The sequence below is a fragment of the Leucoraja erinacea genome, chromosome 18 (genome assembly GCF_028641065.1).
Source record: "Leucoraja erinacea ecotype New England chromosome 18, Leri_hhj_1, whole genome shotgun sequence".
Taxonomy (NCBI): domain Eukaryota; kingdom Metazoa; phylum Chordata; class Chondrichthyes; order Rajiformes; family Rajidae; genus Leucoraja; species Leucoraja erinaceus.
Genome location: NC_073394.1, coordinates 36,412,672 through 36,433,567, shown reverse-complemented (window position 1 = coordinate 36,433,567; position 20,896 = coordinate 36,412,672).

Sequence of the window (20,896 nt, the reverse complement as noted above, 5' to 3'; positions counted from 1 at the left end):
TTCGCCATGATGACCGTACAGGGGTGGGTCATCTATGGTCCCCCGCTTAGAGACAACGAAAGCAGGGATGAGAATTGCTACCCTGCTGCTGCTGTCAATCACATATCTACTGTAAACTTAGAGGAGTTACAGGTCAAGCAATCACGACTTCAGTGAAAGAACCAGCAAGGAATCAGAAGAAATGTCCAGAGAAGAGGTAAAGTTCTTGGATATTATGAATCACTCAGCAAAGTTGATAGATGGACACTATTGTCTAGACTTACCTTCCAAACAAGAAGGCATCAGTTTGCCGAATAACCGTTGCATTGCAGAGCAGCTCACCCAGAACCTGAAACGCAGGTTTGGCAAGAATAAGAAATGCCGTGATGAATATATATCTTTCCTTACAGGAATGATTGATAATGGTTATGCTGAAATGGTATCAGTGGACCAGCTGGATCGAAGTGATGGAGAGCTCTGGAATATCCTACACCATGGGGTGTATCACTCAAGGAAAGGAACCTTGAGGGTGGTCTTTGGCTGTGGGGCAGTCTTCAAAGGTACATCACTTTACTGCCAACTGCTGCAGGGTCCAGACCTTACCAACTCGCTCATTGGGGTTCTCATCAGATTCAGACAAGAACCGATTGCTTTGATGGCTAATAACAAAGCAATGTTTCATCAAGTCAAGGTGTCAGAAAAGCAAGCCAAGAGTCAAGAGTGTTTTATTGTCATATGTCCCGGATGGAACAATGACATTCTTACTTGCTGCAGCACAACCGAATATGTGAATATGTAAACATAGTACATAACGGGGGAAGAGAAAAAAAAAAGAAAAGTTCAATAAATAACAAATATAGTGCAATAATAATAGTCTTTGGCAATTCAGAGCTCAGCGCTTATTCATTGTTGTGTTTAATAGCCTGATGGCTGTAGGGAAGAAGCTGTTCCTGAACCTGGACATTACAGTCTTCAGGCTCCTGTACCTTTTTTGTGATGGCAATGGTGAAATGAGTGTGTGGCCAGGATGGTGTGGGTCCTTGATGATTTTGGCTGCCTTTGAGGCAACGACTACGATAGATCCCTTCGGCAGTGGGGAGGTCAAAGCCGGTGATGGACTGGGCAGTGGTCACAACTTTTTGTAGCCTTTTTGTTGCTCCTGGACGTTCAAGTTGCTGAACCAGGCCATGATGCAACCAGTCAGAAGGTGCGGCACTTCACCGCCAAATGTTCCAGCTGCGGAGAGCAGGAGTTAAACAGAACTGCCATGTCTGAGCACCACGAAGAGTTCACCAAGAAGATGCCCCCTCCTCTCCCTTTCCCAGATGCCAGTGTACGGTCCATACGGTGGATGAAGAAACCTTCAGGCTGGACCGCTGAGTCTGGGGAGCTGGGGCTGAGCCAAGTTTCTGTGAAACAGAACACAGAGCATTCCCTCAGCTCACATTGGTCCTCCACTTTGCTTTCTAGTGACTGTACGTTGGCTAGTAGGATGGTAGGGAAAGGGGGCCGAAGTCCCCTGTGCTTCAGTCTTACTTGTAATCCTGCCCGACGACCATGTTTCCGTACTCCATGAAGACCTCCTCAGTGTTTACAGGTGCAGTACTCACTGTACCTGCGAGCCTCCGCGAGGTCGGGGATTCCTCTCCGATCAGGAATTCCCTTACAGTCGCTGCCTCTGGCAGATTGCAATAGCGCTAATGCCTTTAAAAGCATTACTTACATCGCTGGTTTCTTTTATACAGGTGAGCTCAGAAACACTATATTTGAAGATTTTCTGTCATGCAGCTGACAAAATGTCACCACAGGTAGGCGCCATCTTAGAATATACACTATTTGCAATTCCTGTGGTGGCCTGAGGATGGTGCGTAACATGATCTTGTTGAATACCGGTTGAAGGTACTTCTCTTTGTGTTATCACCAAGTTGTGCACACTTTGCATTAAAGAAATCTACTGCGGACAATAAAGCGTATTTCCCACCAGAGGTGACAAACACAGTAAAGAACAACTTCTATGTGGATGATTGTTTAAAGTCCATGTCTTCAGAAGCAGTTCAAATGACAGCACACCCAACTTCCCTCTGCCAAATGGGAGGATTCATGCTATCAAAGTGGATCAGCAACAGCCGTACTGTATTCGCTACCATTCCATCAGACGACAGACCCAAGGAGACCAGAGAGTTGGATTTGGACAAAGACAATCTGCTTGTGGAAAGAGCACTGGGATTGCACTGGTGTGTTGAAACAGATGTGTTCAAGTTCAGAATTGTGGTACAAGAACACCTATATATCCGATGGGCATCTTATACATGGTCGGTTCTATATCCAATCCTTTGGGATACACTCGGCCTGCCAAGCTGATTATGCAGGAACTCTGCAAGGAAAACTCGAATGTGATGAGAGGTTAACACAAACCTTCTCTCAGCAATGGGCAGGATAGTTAGCAGATCTCAACAAGATGTCAAATTCAAAGTGGACCGGTGCATGAAGCCCACAAACTTTGGTCAAATTAGATTGGCACAGTGCACCACTTTTCAGACACAAGTGGAAGTGGCTACGGGTAAGTTTCATATCTAAGACTGGAAGATAATAACAAAGAAGTACATGTTTGCATTCATAATTAAGGGACAGAAGTTTCCCAGGGGTAATATGAGGGGGAACTTCTTTACGCAGAGAGTGGTAGCGGTGTGGAATGAGCTCCCAGTGGAAGTGGTGGAGGCATTTGTTTCATTGTATTCACCTTTTTAAAAATTCTGTTAAATTGGATAGGCATATAATTGGATGAGAAAACACACAATGGAACATCCACCACAGTGAGTTCACCAAACACCTCCTCACTGTGGTGGAAGGCAAAATCTTAAAGTCTCTGGCTTTTCCCTCTTGGTTCTCCCTCTGCGCCAAGGCGACGGTTCAAACTCCGCGGGTGGTCGCTGCCTCGCCACAGCCTCGGGGCCGAGCCAGGTCTCCGCCGCTGCCGCCGCCGCCACAGCTCCGGTGCCGAGCCAGGTCGCCGCTGCTGCCGCCTCGGTGCCGGGCCAGGTCTCCGCTGCTGCCGCTGCCGCTGCTAAGCTCTGTTATAGCTGGTTATAATGGGGTGCAGACCAGAGACGGGGGCACCATTGAAGAAAATGTCGCATTCCCCTGAAGGGAGCTTACAGCTGCACCCCATAGCTGTCAGAGTGGACAAAATTAACTGCTACAAACAAATTACAAAACTTCAGAAAGGAGAAATCCATCTTCTGGACTGATAGCACAACAGTCCTTAAGTACATCGACAATGAAAACAAATGCTTTCAAACATTTGTAGCAAACAGGATCTCTTATGTAAGGGGTGCTACTAATGTATCACAGTGGAGATATGTTAACACAAAGGAAAATCCTACAGATGAAGCCTCTAGAGAACTAACAGCAGACTGCTTGTGAAGCAGTAAGAGATGAATCAAGGGATCAGAGCTTCTCTGTAAGACAGACAGAGAATGGCCAAAGCTTAATCTGGAATCTGAAATCTCTGCTAATGATTCAGAAATCAAGCAAGACATCACAGTGAATGTCATTGTCAATGATCCATTGGACTCAACAAACTATTTCTCATCTTGGAATAAGTTGAAGACTGTTGTAGCTTAGTTTCTTAAACCAAGGACAATGTTCTTACTGTTCTTGAAAAAGAAAGGAGATTGCTGAAGGATTGCTGAAAGGATATCTTTGAAAAAGATCCTGGCAAACTAAAGGAAAGGGTACACTAAGAGATGCAAGTCTTTAAAGCATCATACTGCGGACAGTGTTTATGTCCTGAAGATCTTCTCAAGGCAGTAAACGCAGTTATTTCTTTCTGTCAAAGACAAAGATTCAAAGAAGAGCTGTCAACATTAGAAGCTGGTGTACATGGTGTCAAAAGAAGCAGTCATTTGTACAAGCTAGATCCGGTATTGACTGAAGGACTTCTCAGAGTAGGTGGTGACTTGAATAGACTAGCGATGCCTGAAGAGTCTAAGCATCCTATTATTTTCTCAAGGACTTTTACTTCTCAACACTACTGTTACGACATATCCATGAACACATCGGAAATGGAGGAAGAAATTATATGCAGTCGCAATTTAGTAAAAGTTACTGGATTATCAAAGCTAACGATGCTGCAAGATAGGTCATAAAAGATTGCGTTGTGTGTAGATCGCAGCATGGAAGAGTTGGAGAATACAAAATGGCAGACTTGGCCCTGGAGAGGATTCTACCTGAAAAGCCTCCATTTACAGATGTAGGAGTAGACTACTTTGGTCCTATAGAGGTGAAGAGAGGCAGAAGTCTCGGTAAAAGGTATGGTGTAATCTTCACTTGCATGGCAAGCAGGGCAGTGCATTTTGAAGTTGAATCTATGCTTGACACAGACTCCTGCATTGATGCCTTGCGAAGAGTCATCTGTCGACGAGGTCAAGTTTCATCTTTAAGATCAGACAAATTTTATCGGAGCGGAAAGAGAATTGAGAGAAGCACTCGATGGCTTAGATTAGAATAAGATCCAGAATGCTATGCTTCAGCAAGGGATAAGGTGGAACTTTAATCCCTCAGCGGGATCCCATCACGGCGGTGTTCGGGAACGATTGATCCGCATGGATCGAAATGTGCTGCGCTCTGTTCGCAAACAACAAGTTCTAGACGAAGAAGGTTTGCAAACTTTATTTTGTGAAATTGAAGCAATTTGAAATGATCGACCCATTACCAGGAGTTCTGATGATCCAGAGGCACTTCACCCTCCGGCTAGAGAAATTCCTCCTCATCTTCCTAAAGGAACATCCTTTTATTCTCAGGCTATGATCTCTGGTCCTAGACTCTCCCACTAGTGGAAATATCCTCCCCACATCCACTCTATCCGAGCCTTTCGCTATTCGGTAAGTTTCAATGAGGTCCCCTCCATCGACTAGAGGCCCAGTGTCATCAAACGATCATCATATGTTAACCCAATCATTCCTGGGATCATTCTCATAAACGTCTGCTGGACCCTCTCCAGCGCCAGCACATCCTTCCTCAGATATGGGGCCCAAAACGGCTCACGATACTCCGAACGATCAAACCTGTGTCATTGGTGCTCCGAAACAGTAATTCCCCCTGCGTTGCCCCTGTGCCAACCTAACATCAGATGCTCCAGCTTACGTCCGCACTTTCACGTAGCAAAGCGTGGGCTATGTAATGAGGATCAGTTGAGCTTTGGCCTGAAGTTCACCGAGTGTGATCTGGCCCACTAGTGCTCCACATGTCTATACTTCCTGTCGAAGTGGGTGACGTTACTTTTTGCTACAAGTAGCCACTTGACTATTGATTAATTTACACAATCTGTAGAAATACAAATCTAAAAATTATCCATTTATTCCTCCCTCTTTCTGCCAGTTAATCAATCTTTAAGTTTCATGTCCAGCTTTAAGTTTCTGGGCACTCACATCTCAAAGGACCTCACATGGTCCACCAACACCGCTGCGCTGGTCAAAAAGGCACAGCAATGACTGTTCTTTCTGAGAACATTGAAAATGACTGGTCTGTCCCAACAGCTGTTGACAATCTTCTACCACTGCATGACAGAGAGCATATTATCGTATGGCATCTGTGTGGTATCTCAGCTGCATGGAGGCGGAGAGGAGAGCTCTTCAGCACGACGTCCACAGAGCACAGAAGGTCATTGGGACAGAGCTACCAGCCTTGGAGGGCATCTACCACACACGGTGCCTCAGGAAGGCCATCAACATTCACAAAGACTCCTCACACCCTTGTAATGGGCTGTTCAAACTACTTCCTTCCGGCAGACGTTACAAGGCCTTCTACGCCCGCACCTCCAGACTCAGGAACAGCTTCTTTCCCAGAGCTATAGTTGCTCTGAACCAGCCCTGCTGAGTGCCCCCCACCCCCACGGACTGTCTCTCTTGGGTGGTCACGTCGCACAGACACATCTGCACTTTAGTCTGTTTTGACTATTTTTACTGTTGTAATGTTCTTTGTATAAACCATGTTCTCGGGATATCTAAACCTAAATTTTAGTAGTTACTTAAGTTATGAATGTTCTTTGTATAAACCATGTCTAAATTTTAGTAGTTACTTAAGTTATGATGTCGGATGGAAGCTGCATACCCAAATCTCGATGCACTTGTGCAATGTAAATAAAATATATTATTATTATTATTATTATTCTATCTGAGCCCAATACCATGAGCCATCTATCCCATGCAATGACCTTTTCTGTATCTTTTGGAAATCTGATTGCACTACAGTGGCACATGATTTGCTCCCATATCTCAAAGCTACATTAGTTCATTAGTCATGGCCAGTTTCAATAGTCTCGAGTGTAGGTGAGCAGTCAAGTCCAATACAAGGAGATTAATTATGATTCATGTAGGTTGGCACAGAATCACTGGCCAAAGATCCTGTTCCCTTGCCTTATAACTATGATTACATCGTCTAGTTTCCCATTGTCCAATCTGCTACTTCCATCTTTAAAGAACTATAATAAATGTCACACATGATAATGTTATTTCAAAAAGCCATGTTTATTCTGCCTAAACATATTACGAGTTTAAGTGGCCTTTCAACATCTTGGATTTCAATATCTTTCCAATCTTTGATGTTAGGGCTATTGCCTTGTCAGGAATTATGGGGAGAATGCAGAGGAGTGAGTAACCTAATTCTGCTCCTATAACTTCTAATTTTATGAACTACTTCCTGCTTTTCATTTCCCGAGTCCACTCATGATTTCGAGAGTGTTTGAAACTTTGAAAAATCGCTTCTGGAACCTCAGGATGTAGAATAGCTCCATAGAATTTGGCAACATTTAGTCCCATTTGTTTTCATTACATTTCATCTTGGGATAATGCCTGTTTAAAATCCCTCCCTCCAGCAACTTATTTCTGATGTAGTTTCGGTGACGTCCATTTTTTAGAACGCTGAACGTTGTTTGTTCAATGTCTTTGCCATTTCTCATTACTAATTCCATGTTTCAAACAAACTTTTGCTTGTCTCTTCACTTATAAATGCTCTTAACACATGTGTTAGTATTCCTTGCTAGTTTGCCCTTTTATTGGATTCTCTGCCACAACTTCTAGCTAATCTTTGGTCGTTTTATGAGACTTCCATCCTTGGTCCTAAGGTTCGAATAGACTTGAACTATGTCAGGTCGGGGGGAGTTCCCACCCTCACGGGTACCATGTAATCCCGTGCTACCTACTCCATGGTCGGATAGTCGGCGACTAAACCGTCTCCCCACCTAGTTTGCCAGGTGAGGGGGCTGTAAACCTCCAGCAGGATCAAAAACAAGACCTGTCAAAGGGCGGATGAGCTCCTAACGAGCCAACAGCCATCCACACTTCACTAGAAGTTGCGATCACTGTCGTACAGAGCATCGTAAGGCAACGTGCCTGTTGATGTTTTCAACGATGATGATGATGAACTGACAGCTTTTCTCATTTCTTGACTACATTTCTCATTTACCACAGGCACAGAATTCCTGGAGCTTTGCTTTGTCTATAGAGGCTTCCGTGTAATAGATTTAACACACATTTGGTAAAACAAAGAGGGTAGTGTTTGAACTGCTCTTTGGGACAATCAGAAAGCTCCATTTTGAGAGTTGGGAGGGGAGTCACTCACTGCTTAGAGCCACAGTCTTCATGTGTCGCAGAGTCATTGAGTCTAGCAGCATGGAAACATGCCCGACCTGCCTACACCGACGAACATGTCCCACCTACACTAGTCCTTTCTGCCTGCATTTGGCCCACATCCCTCTAAACCCGTCCTATCCATGTACGTGCCTAAATATTTTAAAAACATTGCAATAGTACATATGGTCAATTTTACATTTATACAAAGCTAATTAACCAACAAACCTGTATGTCTTTGTAGTGTTGTACTGTTTTATGTTCTACATTCTCTATGTACCTCAGAGTTTGTGCAACCTCATTATTAAACGCAGGCCTAATTCCGGCAAACCCAGATTCTGCTGCTAATGTTGATTTACACATCTGAGATTCGGCGTTTAAAGTAAGAACATTTGTCAGTTGTGGCCTGGCCAGGGTGTCGTAAGCCTGGAACAGCACCACCTCCCTTCTCCATTCCAAGCACACAAGGTAGGGGGGGGCAAAAATAAAATATCCTAATATTGGCAATCAAAAAAAACCATGCAGGCTAAATTACTGTAATTCAATGCCATCTGAAAATTTTAAAATAGCTGCTGAATCCACAATGTTTGCGTAAATGATGATAACTGTGGTGCCAGTTCTTACCTTGGTGCTGCATCACTGTCTATGTCCCCCGACAGGTTACTGCGTCTATCACTTGCCTTGCTCCAAGTTAATGCCACCTACAATTCTCCTTGTTTCTTTATCCATTATTAACCCTCATGAAAAAGCTAAAGGATCATAATCATCTTCCACATCTTGTCAAAGAGCAAGCAAACTCCTCACAAATGTCTTCAAGCATATATCACATGCTGGACATCAAAACCTGACTTCTAGCACTCTCCCACTTCTCTCCACTCCAGTCCTTTCCTCTGAAGATATCGGAGTAAATTAAAAACAAAAAGATATCCAGAATTCACTTGCCTAACTTACTGAACTTAGACTGAAGAAGGGTTTTGGCCCGAAACGTTGCCTATTTCCTTCACTCCATAGATGCTGCCGCACCTGATGAGTTTCTCCAGCAATTTTGACTACCTTCGATTTTCCAGCATCTGCAATTCCTTCTTGAACCCAGAGATGCTGCCTGTTCCGCTGAGTTACTCCAGCATTTTGTGCCTGGAGTGAAAGATAATTAATCCACAATCTTTTTATAATGGAATCACTGCCTGAACAAATAGTCTACTTCCCTCTTTGAAGACCATGTCTTCTTCTTCTTCTTCTTCTTTGGAGTTTTACGGCAGCCGGCATCCACAATGTTGCATTGCTGCCATTGCTGCCACCTTCTGGCTTCACTCCACAGTCCTCATGTCTTTACTTTATATCCTTTTTTATAAGGCCAGAGGCCCTCAAGAAATTAAACAACAAATTTACTCCTTTTCCTTCCCCTCCATACTCTAGAATGTTATTTTCTGAAATATCTGTCATTCCAATTTTCTTCATTTCATTGATCAAAACTCTTCTTTCTGTTGCATATCTTCTACATGCAACTAGAGCAGAAGACCATGTCTCCTGACTTACAATCAATTATAGACCAGGGTTAGGTCCAGTTTCATGTGTTTTCAGTTTAGCTAAAAATGTTTTGATTGAAACCTTAACAAATGCCACCATTGCCCACACTAGCAAGATAAGAATCTATTCTTCTTTCTTCTTTAATAGCCCATACCGGATTCAAACTTGTAATTAGTTGATTAAATCTAGGAAGACAGCACTTTTATGGCAGAGCAATCAAAGGTATGTTTTCTCTTGTCAAACAATTTGATGAGATTTGAATATTTCAGATTTTAGGCTGACTGAATCAATGGCGGACTATTGGCTTAAGTGTGCCTTCGGTCCTTTGCATAAACAAGGAGACGTGGCAGATCTACGTTAGGGGTAAGACATTTTGAAACATATTTTTTAATTGTTGCCAATATTGCTTGCAGTTCTTTTTACTGAAACATCCATGAATTGCTCATTTCACTTCCACAAATGTTTGTGCTCAACTCCGCAACATCTAAATTATTTGCATTAAATGCAAAATTAAGCGTTTTCCACTATCAAACTTGCAAAACCAAACTTCCTGGAGCAGTGTAAATCAACCCTTGTTTCTCCATGATTAATCAGTATAATCACATATTCGTACCGAGAAGCTATGTGTTAGCAAATAATCTCAGATGAAGATGTTTCATTCCATATTTTTTTTCTTTGATTTATTCTATAGTTAGAATACAAATCCCACATCCAAACCAAAGACATGCCATTATTTTTAAACATTCTGCTAAAATGTTTCAGTAGAAGCAACAATTTTCTCCATTATTGACAACCTGATAGTTTTGCATTAAAAGAACAGGGTTAAAAATAGTAAGAAATAGTAAGAGCTACAACATGGACTACGAGAAATAAAACAAAAATGGCTTAAAAGAAATCCATAAATAGGGAAGATTTAAATTAATAAAGACCAAGTGAATATCAAAATGGGGTGTGGGGAAGAAGGCAGCAATGATTCACTGTTGAATATACATTCGGCAATATCTATGGCGGGGAGGGGGAGGGAGGAAAAGGTAACAAGAATGGATGAGATGATAATTGGAATTCTAGAAAAGCATGCGAAATGCTGAAAAATAAAGAATATTATAACTGTTAAAAATCAGCCAAATCACATTTGAAGCAGCCAGCAATAAAATGATGTATGTACAGAACCTACCCGGGCTAATCAGGAAACCAAAGATCAATATATTCAGTAATATAAACATTGCGAGTGCCGCTGGAGCCACATAAGGGCTCTCTGTTAGAGCTGCTCTGGCCGCCGATCAATCACTGGTCATGATATTACTTTGAAACTTTATATATAAGACACCTGTCACACCCTCTGCAGCCATAGATTGAATGAACAGATAAAGCAGATCCTGTTTGGCCCATTCTCCCGATTAAGATTAACAGCATTCCAGTTTATGCTATTAAACTTTCCAGTTTATGCTATTATGTTTCTTAACACTTGTTTTTTGTGTGGTTGGTATTCATTGCAAAGCCAGCACCGATTAAGCATCGGCAGTCAGTTGTGAGAATGTGGTAGTGGGCTTCCTCCTTGCACCTTACAGTCAATGTGGCCCAAACATTCCAGCAGATCTGGCAAGGATAAAACATACCCAACAACAGCCACATCCAGCCACCGAGACTGTTTGCTGTTTAATATCTAAACACAATACGTTTCAGCAAATATTTTGTTGAGTAACACATTTAAATAGTTATTTATAATTACTACAGTTATTTATAGTAAGATATATATAATAAAGGTCTGGTGCACAGATAAACAAAGGTTCTCCTACTCCATAACTTAAAAGGAGAAAGAACCCACATATAGGTGTTAGACACAAAATGCTGAAGTAACTCAACGGGTCAGACAGCATCTCTGGAGACAAGGAATAGGTGACGTTTCAGGTCGAGACCCTTCTTCAGACTGTACATAATTAGGGTATTAGATCTTAGGGTATTGCCAAAGTCATGTGGAATTAGCTACAAGGGAACTATCACGCATGATGGATGAGATACAACTAAGCAAACCAGTATTAAGGGAACATTTGGTATTGTGTGACCATAATGTTCTGACTGAGGGGACAAGGTAAGTGCTTGCCAATTAGAAATTGCATCATAAACAAGTGTAACTTGAGAGTTCTAGAGAAAGTAGTGGATATTAAAGTGGGAAAAGACACCAAAGGAAATACAAATGGAAAGAACGTACATTTTAAGACAAAAAAGGGTTTCGTTCTTAAAAGAGGAAATGGGCAATCCATGGTGTGGTGTCTGTTTCATCAATCCACCACTTAATTCTCAACTCAATCTACCTGCCTTTGGCCCATTTGTCCCAGGCAAACGCCTCCGTTGCCATACGGTGAGAACGGAGAGGTTGAGAAGGAGTTTCTTCCCAGAGGCCATTCGGACTGTAAACGCCCATCTCACCAGGGACTAACTCTACTGAACGTTTTTCTTTCCATTATTTATTATGTAAAAGAATATGTGTGTTATGATTGTGTTTATAGTTTGTTTGGTTGTTTGTCTTTTGCACAAAAGTCCGTGAGCGTTGCCACTTTCATTTCACTGCACATCTCGTATGTGTATGTGACAAATAAACTTGACTTGACTTGATTTACATCAATGCCCTCGCCTAACAAAAACCTTCAGTTTTACAATTATATTTGACTCATCATTCACAGCATGAGCTGTAGTATCGAGACGGAGTGTTTTGTTTTCAATAACGAGTGGAATTTAGATAGATGCTGGTCCAACCCCATTACTCCAGTGACTTTGTCTCAGGAATGTTTGTGTCTGCAAAGAGTAGCTTCTATTTGGAGGTGATAAAACAAGAAAGCACTGGAAATGTTAAGCAAGTCTGACATCATCAATAAGAGAAGCAGATCACGTTTCGGGTCAATGATCTTTTATCGGAACTCAACTTGTGTTAGTTGCATGTGTTAGTAGAATAACAACAACAATTAATTTTGGACAGGAAACACAAGTCAAATCGTGTGGCGGTTCATCTGTGAGGAGTGAGGAACGGGGACCATTGGAGGCTAAAAGGAACACGTTGTAACTTTGTCGGTGCCCTATATGTGGTGACTCTTTGCTTACCCGAGCGTGCAAAACAAAGAATCTCACTGTGACATGTCACATGTGATAACAAAGTATCTTTCATTCATTCATATATGTATAACCCAAAGTGTTATGTTTGCAAACTGTGAAATTGGAATTTTGAAATGCAAACATTTCTAGTAAAATTGAGGAAAGACGTTCTTAATGTGTTTCCCTCTGGCAGCCTCGTGCACAGATAACCAATGATACCGAGGATGTTTCAACTGCTGACAAGACATGTCCAAAGCAAGTGAGATCAATAGAGCTTCACCAGGAGTTATAAGGTCATAAGGCCATTCGGCCCATCAAGTCTACTCCGTCATTCAGTTATGGCTGATCTACCTTTCCCTCTTAACCCCATTCTCCTGCCATCGCCCCATAACCTCTGACACCCATAACAATCAAAAATCTATCTCTGCATTAAAAATATCCACTGACTTGGCCTCTCCAGCCTTCTGTGGCAATGAATTCCACAAATTCACCACCCTCTTACTAAAGAAATGTCTCCACATTTTCCTCCTAAAAGAACGTCCTTTAATTCTGAGGCTATGACCTCTAGCCCTAGACTCTCCTACTGGTGGAAACACCCTCTCCACATCCACTCTATCCAAACCTTTCACTATTCTGTATATTTCAATGAGGTCCCCCCTCATTCTTCTAAACTCCAGCGAGTACAGGCCCAGTGCTGACAAATGCTCATCATAGGTTAACCTACTCATTCCTGGGATCATTCTTGTGAACTTCCTCTGGACCCTCTCCAGCCACAGCACATCCTTCCTCAGATATGGTGCCCAAAATTGCTCACAATGGTTTGCAGCACTTCCCTCAAAGCTGGAGTTGATGATAAAGAGAACCTTTCAGCCGGTGGTTTCTGTAGACACCGACATCCATGGGAGATTTAATTTAATTTAACATGTGCTGCCATGTACACGCACATACCAAAACAAATGCACATGCTGAAAGTGGTGGACATTGCACCGTCTATTGTAAGTATTGACCAACCCACCATCTACAGGAAACGTGTAGGAAGGAACTGCAGATGCTGGTTTAAATCAAAGATAGACACAAAATGCTGGAGTGACTCAGCGGGACAGGCAGCATCTCTGGGGTGAAGGAAGGGGTGATGTTTCGGGTCGAGACCCTTCTTCAGACTTAAAGTCACTGGAAAGAGAAACGAGAGATATAGACAATGGACAGATGTCATTTCCCTTTCCCGTGACTTTCAGTCTGAAGAAGGGTCTCGACCCGAAATGTCACCCAATCCTTCTCTCCAGAGATGCTGCCTGTCCCGCTGAGTCACTCCAGCATTTTGTGTCTATCTATAGGAAACGCTTCCTCAATAAGGCAGCAAATATCACAAAAGAACCACAACACCCTGGTCTTGCTCTCTTCTTGCTGGTACATTCCAGAAGAAGGTACAGGAACCTCAGATCTGTAACCATTAGGTTCAAGAACAGCTTGACTGTCTGGCTTTTGAACCACCCTGCACAAACCTAACCACAACCTTATCTCAGCACTGAACTACTGTAGACTTTGCAGTATTATGGTTGCTCTAACTACTTGTGGTTTCCGCATTAGTTTGGTTTAGTTTACCTAGAAAAACTGATTATTTATTGTACATTTATTTGTAGTTATTAGTTTAGTTTACTTTAGAGTTACAACACGGAAACAGGCCCTTTGGCCCACCGGGTCCACGCCCACCATTGATCACCCACACACTAGATCTCTATTATCCCACCTCTGCACTACGCACTAGGGGCAACTTATAGAAGCCAATTTTACTTCTGAGTCACATGAGTGATTCCGTGAAGAAGCCCGCCTGTGCGCATGCATGTCATTACGTCTGACGCATTGCGCAACGACGGACTGGCAGGCGCGTCGCTCCTGCCAGCGGTAAGTTTAAACCTGCAGGTAAGTTTTGTACTTGTTACCAGGTTTTGTCTTGCAGGAATCTCTTCTTATAGAGGTTTCCTGCTGGATATTTTCGGGGCAAAGTCTGGACGGGCCGCGGGGAAACCAGTTATTGGCCGTGGGGAGACTCCGGTCTGGACCGCGGAGGCGCGGGTAGCCAGCGGCCGTCGGGTTTACTACCCCATTCGCTGACAATGCAGTCAGCGGCTCCCAGACCGCTGTGGTTCCCGTGGAGGGGGTAAATCCAGGAGGAAGTCGGTAGCGCCACCAGAGTCGCTGACTGTGTGGTCAGCGGCTCCCAGACCGCTGTGGTGCCCATGAAAGGGGGTAAAACCAACAATAAGTCAGCCAGGTCTATGGACTCGGGGAGTCAGGCCAGGAGGGTTCCCCTCCTTCAATGGGTAGCGTCTTCGGACATCTAACCCACATGGAGCACCTGATGGAGAGGTTTCTCCACAATGATATGCTCCAAAGGAGGGAGCTATCAGCCCGGGTCTCCTCGGGAGCCTGCGGCAGCGGCAGTCAGAAGTGCCCGCAATGGAAAAAATGGAGCTTGGATAGCGCCCTCGGGCGTTTATCCCACAAATGTGATGTTCCATCCTGGTATATGTCCGTAGGAGGAGACATATCAGCGCACGTATCCTCAGTGGCCTGCGGCAGCACCTGTTTCAGGGCTGCCTACGAATCTCCCTCTCTGTGGAGGGGAGTGCGAGTGGTCAGTGTGTAACTGACTTCAAATTCTAAAGTATGTCCGTGGAACATACTGGAACGTATGGCTTCAAGGCAATCCTCGCAAACAAAGGTGTTGCTGCCGGAAGAGTTGGTTTCCAGCCGTTGGCAGAAAACACGGAAGGGGCCAGAGTTCCCCTCACGCTACAAGTTCCGGCAGTGAACAGCGCTATCAGGGATGATATTAGAGGCCAGCCGCTGAATCTTCTCTTCAGGTAAAACCTATTCAACAGGTTAGACCTGGATGAGGAAGCAAAAGCTGTCGGACCAATCAAGGTACCAACGGCGAGCAAAGCTTCATCGTTTTGGCGACAACACACCCCACGCCTCCATCGGCAGTAAGTGGTTCACTGAAGCTGGTGGCAGCATGAAAGCTGGGCAGAGGTCTTTCAAGCCAAGACCCAAGTCGGTCTCAGGAAAAATATGGAATCCACTGCAACTGCACAATACCAGGGCTCCAAGCAGGCTTGGAATTGGGGCCAGAGTTGTCTTTTGAGGCAGGCTCAGTATTATGGCCATGATTGCCTTTCAAGACGGGCTCGGAAATTGTGCCGGAGTTGCCGTTTGAGGCAGTCATGGAATTATGGCAGGCCTGGCCTGTTCATTGTGAAAGATGGAGAATGTTGTTTAACTCACATGTGCAGTATAAACTTTCCAAATAGGAAACTTCGTTACTGACTAACAACTGATTTCCATAGGATCTTTATGGCATGCATTGATCTCAAAGATGCATTCTATTCAGTTCCCATTCACAGGGATCACCGGAGACATTTGGAATTTATCTGGATGGGGCAATGATAACAGTTAAAGCATTGCAAAATGGCATAACTTCAGCTCCCAGGTTATTCACCAAATTACTAAAACTGGTGCTTGGACTGCTCAGAGCTCAAAAACACTTGTTATGTTTTGTCTGAATGATATTCTAACGCTGTATTTTGCTAAAATCAACTGTTTCAGCCTCAAACTATATTTGAGAAATTGGGGTTCCTCATCCATCCAGTTAAATTTAAGTTGATGCCAACTACTTATTGATTATTGGGATTTACCTTTAACTATTAATTTGCCTGTGACTCCGCCCTGGGGCAAGAGATTGGAATAGAAGCCTGTAACAACCTTGTTGTTATAAAGCAGCCTTCCATTCATCAAGTGTAATTGGTAATATAGTAGCTGTGATTCAGCTGTGCGTGGGGCTTTTGCATTATCAGAACTTACATCGTGCAAAGTAGTAACCTCTCAAGTGCCATGTAGGTCATTGTTAACAGACCTATGCTATTACCAGCTGAAGCTACCATAGTCACAATGGTGGTCGAACAGTATTCAGCATTGCTCCAGTAGTTCGGTCAGTAAATCTTCAGTTATATTATAAACTGATGGTAGTGCTCAAAGGTGGAACATTACGAATGCCATCTCTAGTTGGGAGGCGGAGGAGATTTGCATGAGTTGCCAATTCTTCTGTTATTGGTATCAACTACCTATAGACACTAGGTGCATTCTATGGGTTAAAGGGTTATTGTGCGAATATGCATAATCTGCATGTTCAACTATAAGTTGATACACAATGGTGGTGGCATATGTTAGTCACATGGGTGCAATCAAGTCAAAGTATCCTGTAATAATTTACCTAATCTCATTTGGCACTGGTGTATCATCACGTAAAATCAATGACAACACAGAATGGGGTGTGGATCACAAAGTATCCTGTTTATTGTCACTGAATTATAGGCTCGATGGAACACCGAGGATATTGATATTCTTCAGTTTTGTATCCCAGCTCATTCACCAGTTGCTATAAAAATATGGCATATGTTACAATGGCGAGAGATACACTGGTGTTCTCGCTACAAGGTTGGAGGAATGTTCTCGATGGAACACCGAATTTATGTCTGTTCCAGGCGCATTTTGCCTCATCAGGCAAGGAGGAGGGGTATTCCAATGGCGCCTTTAAAGTCAACAAGTCTTTCCTCCATTTTCTCATCGCTTTAGATCCGCTTTAGGTTTTCGTACTATCTGACTGGCCTATGCATCCATGGTTCCCGCTTTTGTCGGGAATAATAATACAACCTTATACGGTTATTCTAAACATAAAGCATGCTGGTTCAGCCTTTGGCTCGGGAAACCAGCCTCTGCATGATAAAATCAATTTATTGACTTGCAGATTCTGAGTAGACTGCTCCTGTGGCTCGGGTTGTCAGACTGATCCAAGTATGTGCTCACTGCAGAGTGCAGGGATAGCTCCAAAAAAAGCAGTACATTTCCTCTTCAAGAGATGGGAAGCGTTTTGTTTCAATGCTAATGTTACATTTAATACAGTACAGATAACTGACGTCTTGGAGTTCATTTTCAAATGGGTCTTTGACAATAAATTAAGTTATAGGGACATTAATTGTGCCCAACGTGCCTTCCCATTCTATTTGCTGCAGCAAACAGGACCCACTCTGCCGGGTTTCACCCGCTGATATCAAGTTTATAAAGGATATCTTTAACACAAGTTTTCCCAGACCAAGTACAGGGCAGTATGGGATATTGACATTGTATTAACACTACTTCACCAGGGGGCTCCAGCTACATCCTTATCTTTGGCCCGGCTCTCATAAGGTAGTTATCCTCATGGCGCTGGTCTCAGCGCAACGGGTTCAGTCATTACATAATTACGACTGGACAGGATTGTCACATCTGCAAATAACATATGTTATGCTCACGATTTAGGCAAGCAGGGCAGACCAGGGGCGTCAGGTCTCAAACTAGTTTTCATGGCATACCCCATGGACCTTTGTTATGTGTGGTCACACATATACAACAATACGTCAAGGTCACCAAGAGCCTCTAAAGAGGCTCTGAACTAGCAATATTTGTTAGTTACAAAAAACATTATTAGAAGGTATCAGTTCAGACCATCTCCAGGTGGTTAAAATGGGTTTGGCTTATGCAGGAGTAGATACTGTAGATAAGAGTGGATGATCAGCCATGATCATATTGAATGGCGGTGCAGGCTTGAAGGGCCGAATGGCCTACTCCTGCACCTATTTTCTATGTTTCTGTTTTCTATGTTTCTATACTGATATTTTCAAATCTCACACCAGCAGGGCTGCTACAACATCAGCAGCAAGGGTTCTGTACGTTCCGCTGGACCACATCCTAGCGGCTGCAGGATGGTCAAACGAATGAACTTTCCAAACATTTTGTAATAACCCATTGCCAGACCGGGGGTATTTGTCAATTCTATTTTAGGTTCTGTTTTATAGTTTCCTCCCGGATGAGAGGGGTTACTATTATTATTATTATTTATTCATTATGAATGTTTCCCTTATCTGTCAACTGATGCAGTTGTGCTTGTGAGGACTCGTTTTCACGGCATGAAATCACAGAGCTTTGAAATCTTCACGGAATCACCCACGTGACTCCGAAGTAAAATAGTAAGATGAAATGAAAACTTACCAGTTGGAAGTTTGATCTTTATTTTATGAGGAGTTACGATGAGCGATTACATGCCCTCCGCTCGCAACCCTCGTATCATAAAGGTCATCTGGTAGTTTTAGTCTTCTCTAATCTTACTATGTCACTTCAACTACTGTTATCTGTGATTTCACACCGCTGCTTTGAAGATTGACGCGCATGCGCACAGGCGGACTTCTTCACGTAATCGCTCATCGTAACTCCTCATAAAATAAAGATCAAACTTCAAACTGGTAAGTTCTCATTTAATCTTACTATTAACCTGCAGACACACACATCTTTGAAATGTGGAAGGGAACTGGAGCATCGAGAGGAATCCACGTGGTCACAGGGAGAACGTACAAACTTCACACAGACAGCATCCAAGATCAGGATTGAAACTGTGTCTCGGGTGCTGTGAGGCAGCAGCTCTACCACTGCACCACTGTGTATTGTTTTGCCTAATGTGCCTGTAAAGCTGCAGCAATAAGAAGTTCATTGTTCCTATTCTTATCTGGTGCAGATGACAAATATACTCTTGACTCTATATACATACATACACACACAGTACACATATGCCATATGCGCATGCAACATGACATAGACACAACTAATACGGCACAAATGATACACATACAAAGCTTTTGGTATTTCATCACGTTACTGCCAGCAACATTGGGATTTTCATGTGTAGGAAGGAACTGCAGATGAGATTTACACCGTGGATAGACACAAAATGCTGGTATAGTTCTGCGGGACAGGCAGCATTTTCAGGAGTGAAGGAAGGTCGAGATCCTTCTTTAGACTGAGAGTCAGGGGAGAGGGAGACATAGAGATATGGAAGGGAAAGTGTGAAAACACAGATCAATGGTATGATGAGCAAAATGTAGAATGGTTCATTGTTATCAGAAGGGAAGGTGACAACAAGGCATACAATCAGTCAAATTTAATCAGGAGGACAGTGAAACTAGTCGGAGAACTAGGATGGGGGAGGGACAGAGAAAGAGGGAAAGCAAGAGTTACTTGAAGTTAGAAAAATCACTATTCATACAGCTTTGTTGTAAGTTGGCCAAGCAAAATATGAGGCGTTGTTCAATTTGCATATGGCCTCATGATGAAGTAACTGTTCAGAAGTTGCAATCGGTTGTTTATGCATTTTTGTGGACTGAGGGAGTGCTATGTTGCAGCAAGGAATCAGCCCAAGTCCCATGTCTGCAGCCAGGTATTGCTGCTGCTTACTCTCTCGAACATGTCCTTCAAATCTCCATTGATTATTTTACCACTATCTTACTGTACACCAAGGGGTAATTCACAGTTGCCAATTCACCTGCCAGTGCAAATTTTGTATGTGGGCCAAACCCAAATCATTTGGAGAAGATTCATGGGTTGGGGGGTGTCATTTTCACTCATATGCACAAATGAAACCCATTGGAGATGACCAGTTGATCATAAAGTTCATAAATACATAAGCGATAGTAGCAGAATTAGGCCAACCCGCCAATCAGGTCTACTCCGCCATTCAATCATACCTGCTCTATCTTTCCCTCTTAACCCCATTCTCCCCATAACCCCTGACATCTGTTCTAATCAAGGAATCTATCTATCTCTTCCTTTAAAATATCCACTGACTTGGCCTCCACAGCCTTCTCTGGCAAATAATTCTACAGATTCACCACCCCCTGACTAAAGAAATTCCTTCTCATCTCCTTCCTAAAGGAACAACCTTTAATTCTGAGGCTATGAACTCTGGTCCAAGACTCTCCCACTAGTGGAAACATCATCTCCACATCCACTTTATCCAGGCCTTTCACTATTCGGTAAGTTTCAATGCGCAAATGTTAATCTGAGCAAATGTGAGCGGTTTGTTCAGATAACAGGCTATTCCTGAATCGGGTGGTGTCTGCTGACAGGCTTTTGTGTCTTCTGCCTGACGGGAGAGGGAGGAAGAGAGAATGACCCAGAGGCAAGTGGTCTTTAAGGCAATGTGAAGAATAGATGGAGTCAATAGGGGGGAGGCTGTTTTTTGTGATGGAAAAGGCTGCATTGATAATTCTCTGCAAGTTCTTGCGGTCTTGGGTAGAGCAGTTGTCAAGTCAGGTGATGATGCATCAGGCGGTGATGCATATATAGCGTATGTTGCTATCTACAATGGTAGCAAGATTTTTGTCGCTCCTTTCTCTCTGGCAGGGCGTCCTTCTTAATCGATGGCTGCATAATAACTCTGATCTTAGAAGTAATATAGTCATAGAGCGATTCACCATGGAAACAAGCCTTTCAGCCCTCGGACTCTGTGTGGACTACAGACTACCCATGCATTGTTATCCATATATACCCCATACCCAATGTATTGTTACCCATATACAGTGCTTACAGAAATTATTCACACCCCTTCACTTTTTCCACATTTTGTTACATTATAGCCTTATTTTAAAATGGATTAAACGCTCTTTGTTTTATCATCAACCTACACACAATACCCCAGAATGAAGAAGTGTAAACAGGTGTTTAGAACTTTTTGCAAAGTAATTAAAAATAAATAACTGAAATATGACATTTACATAAGTATTCAGACCATTTACTATGACACTCAACAT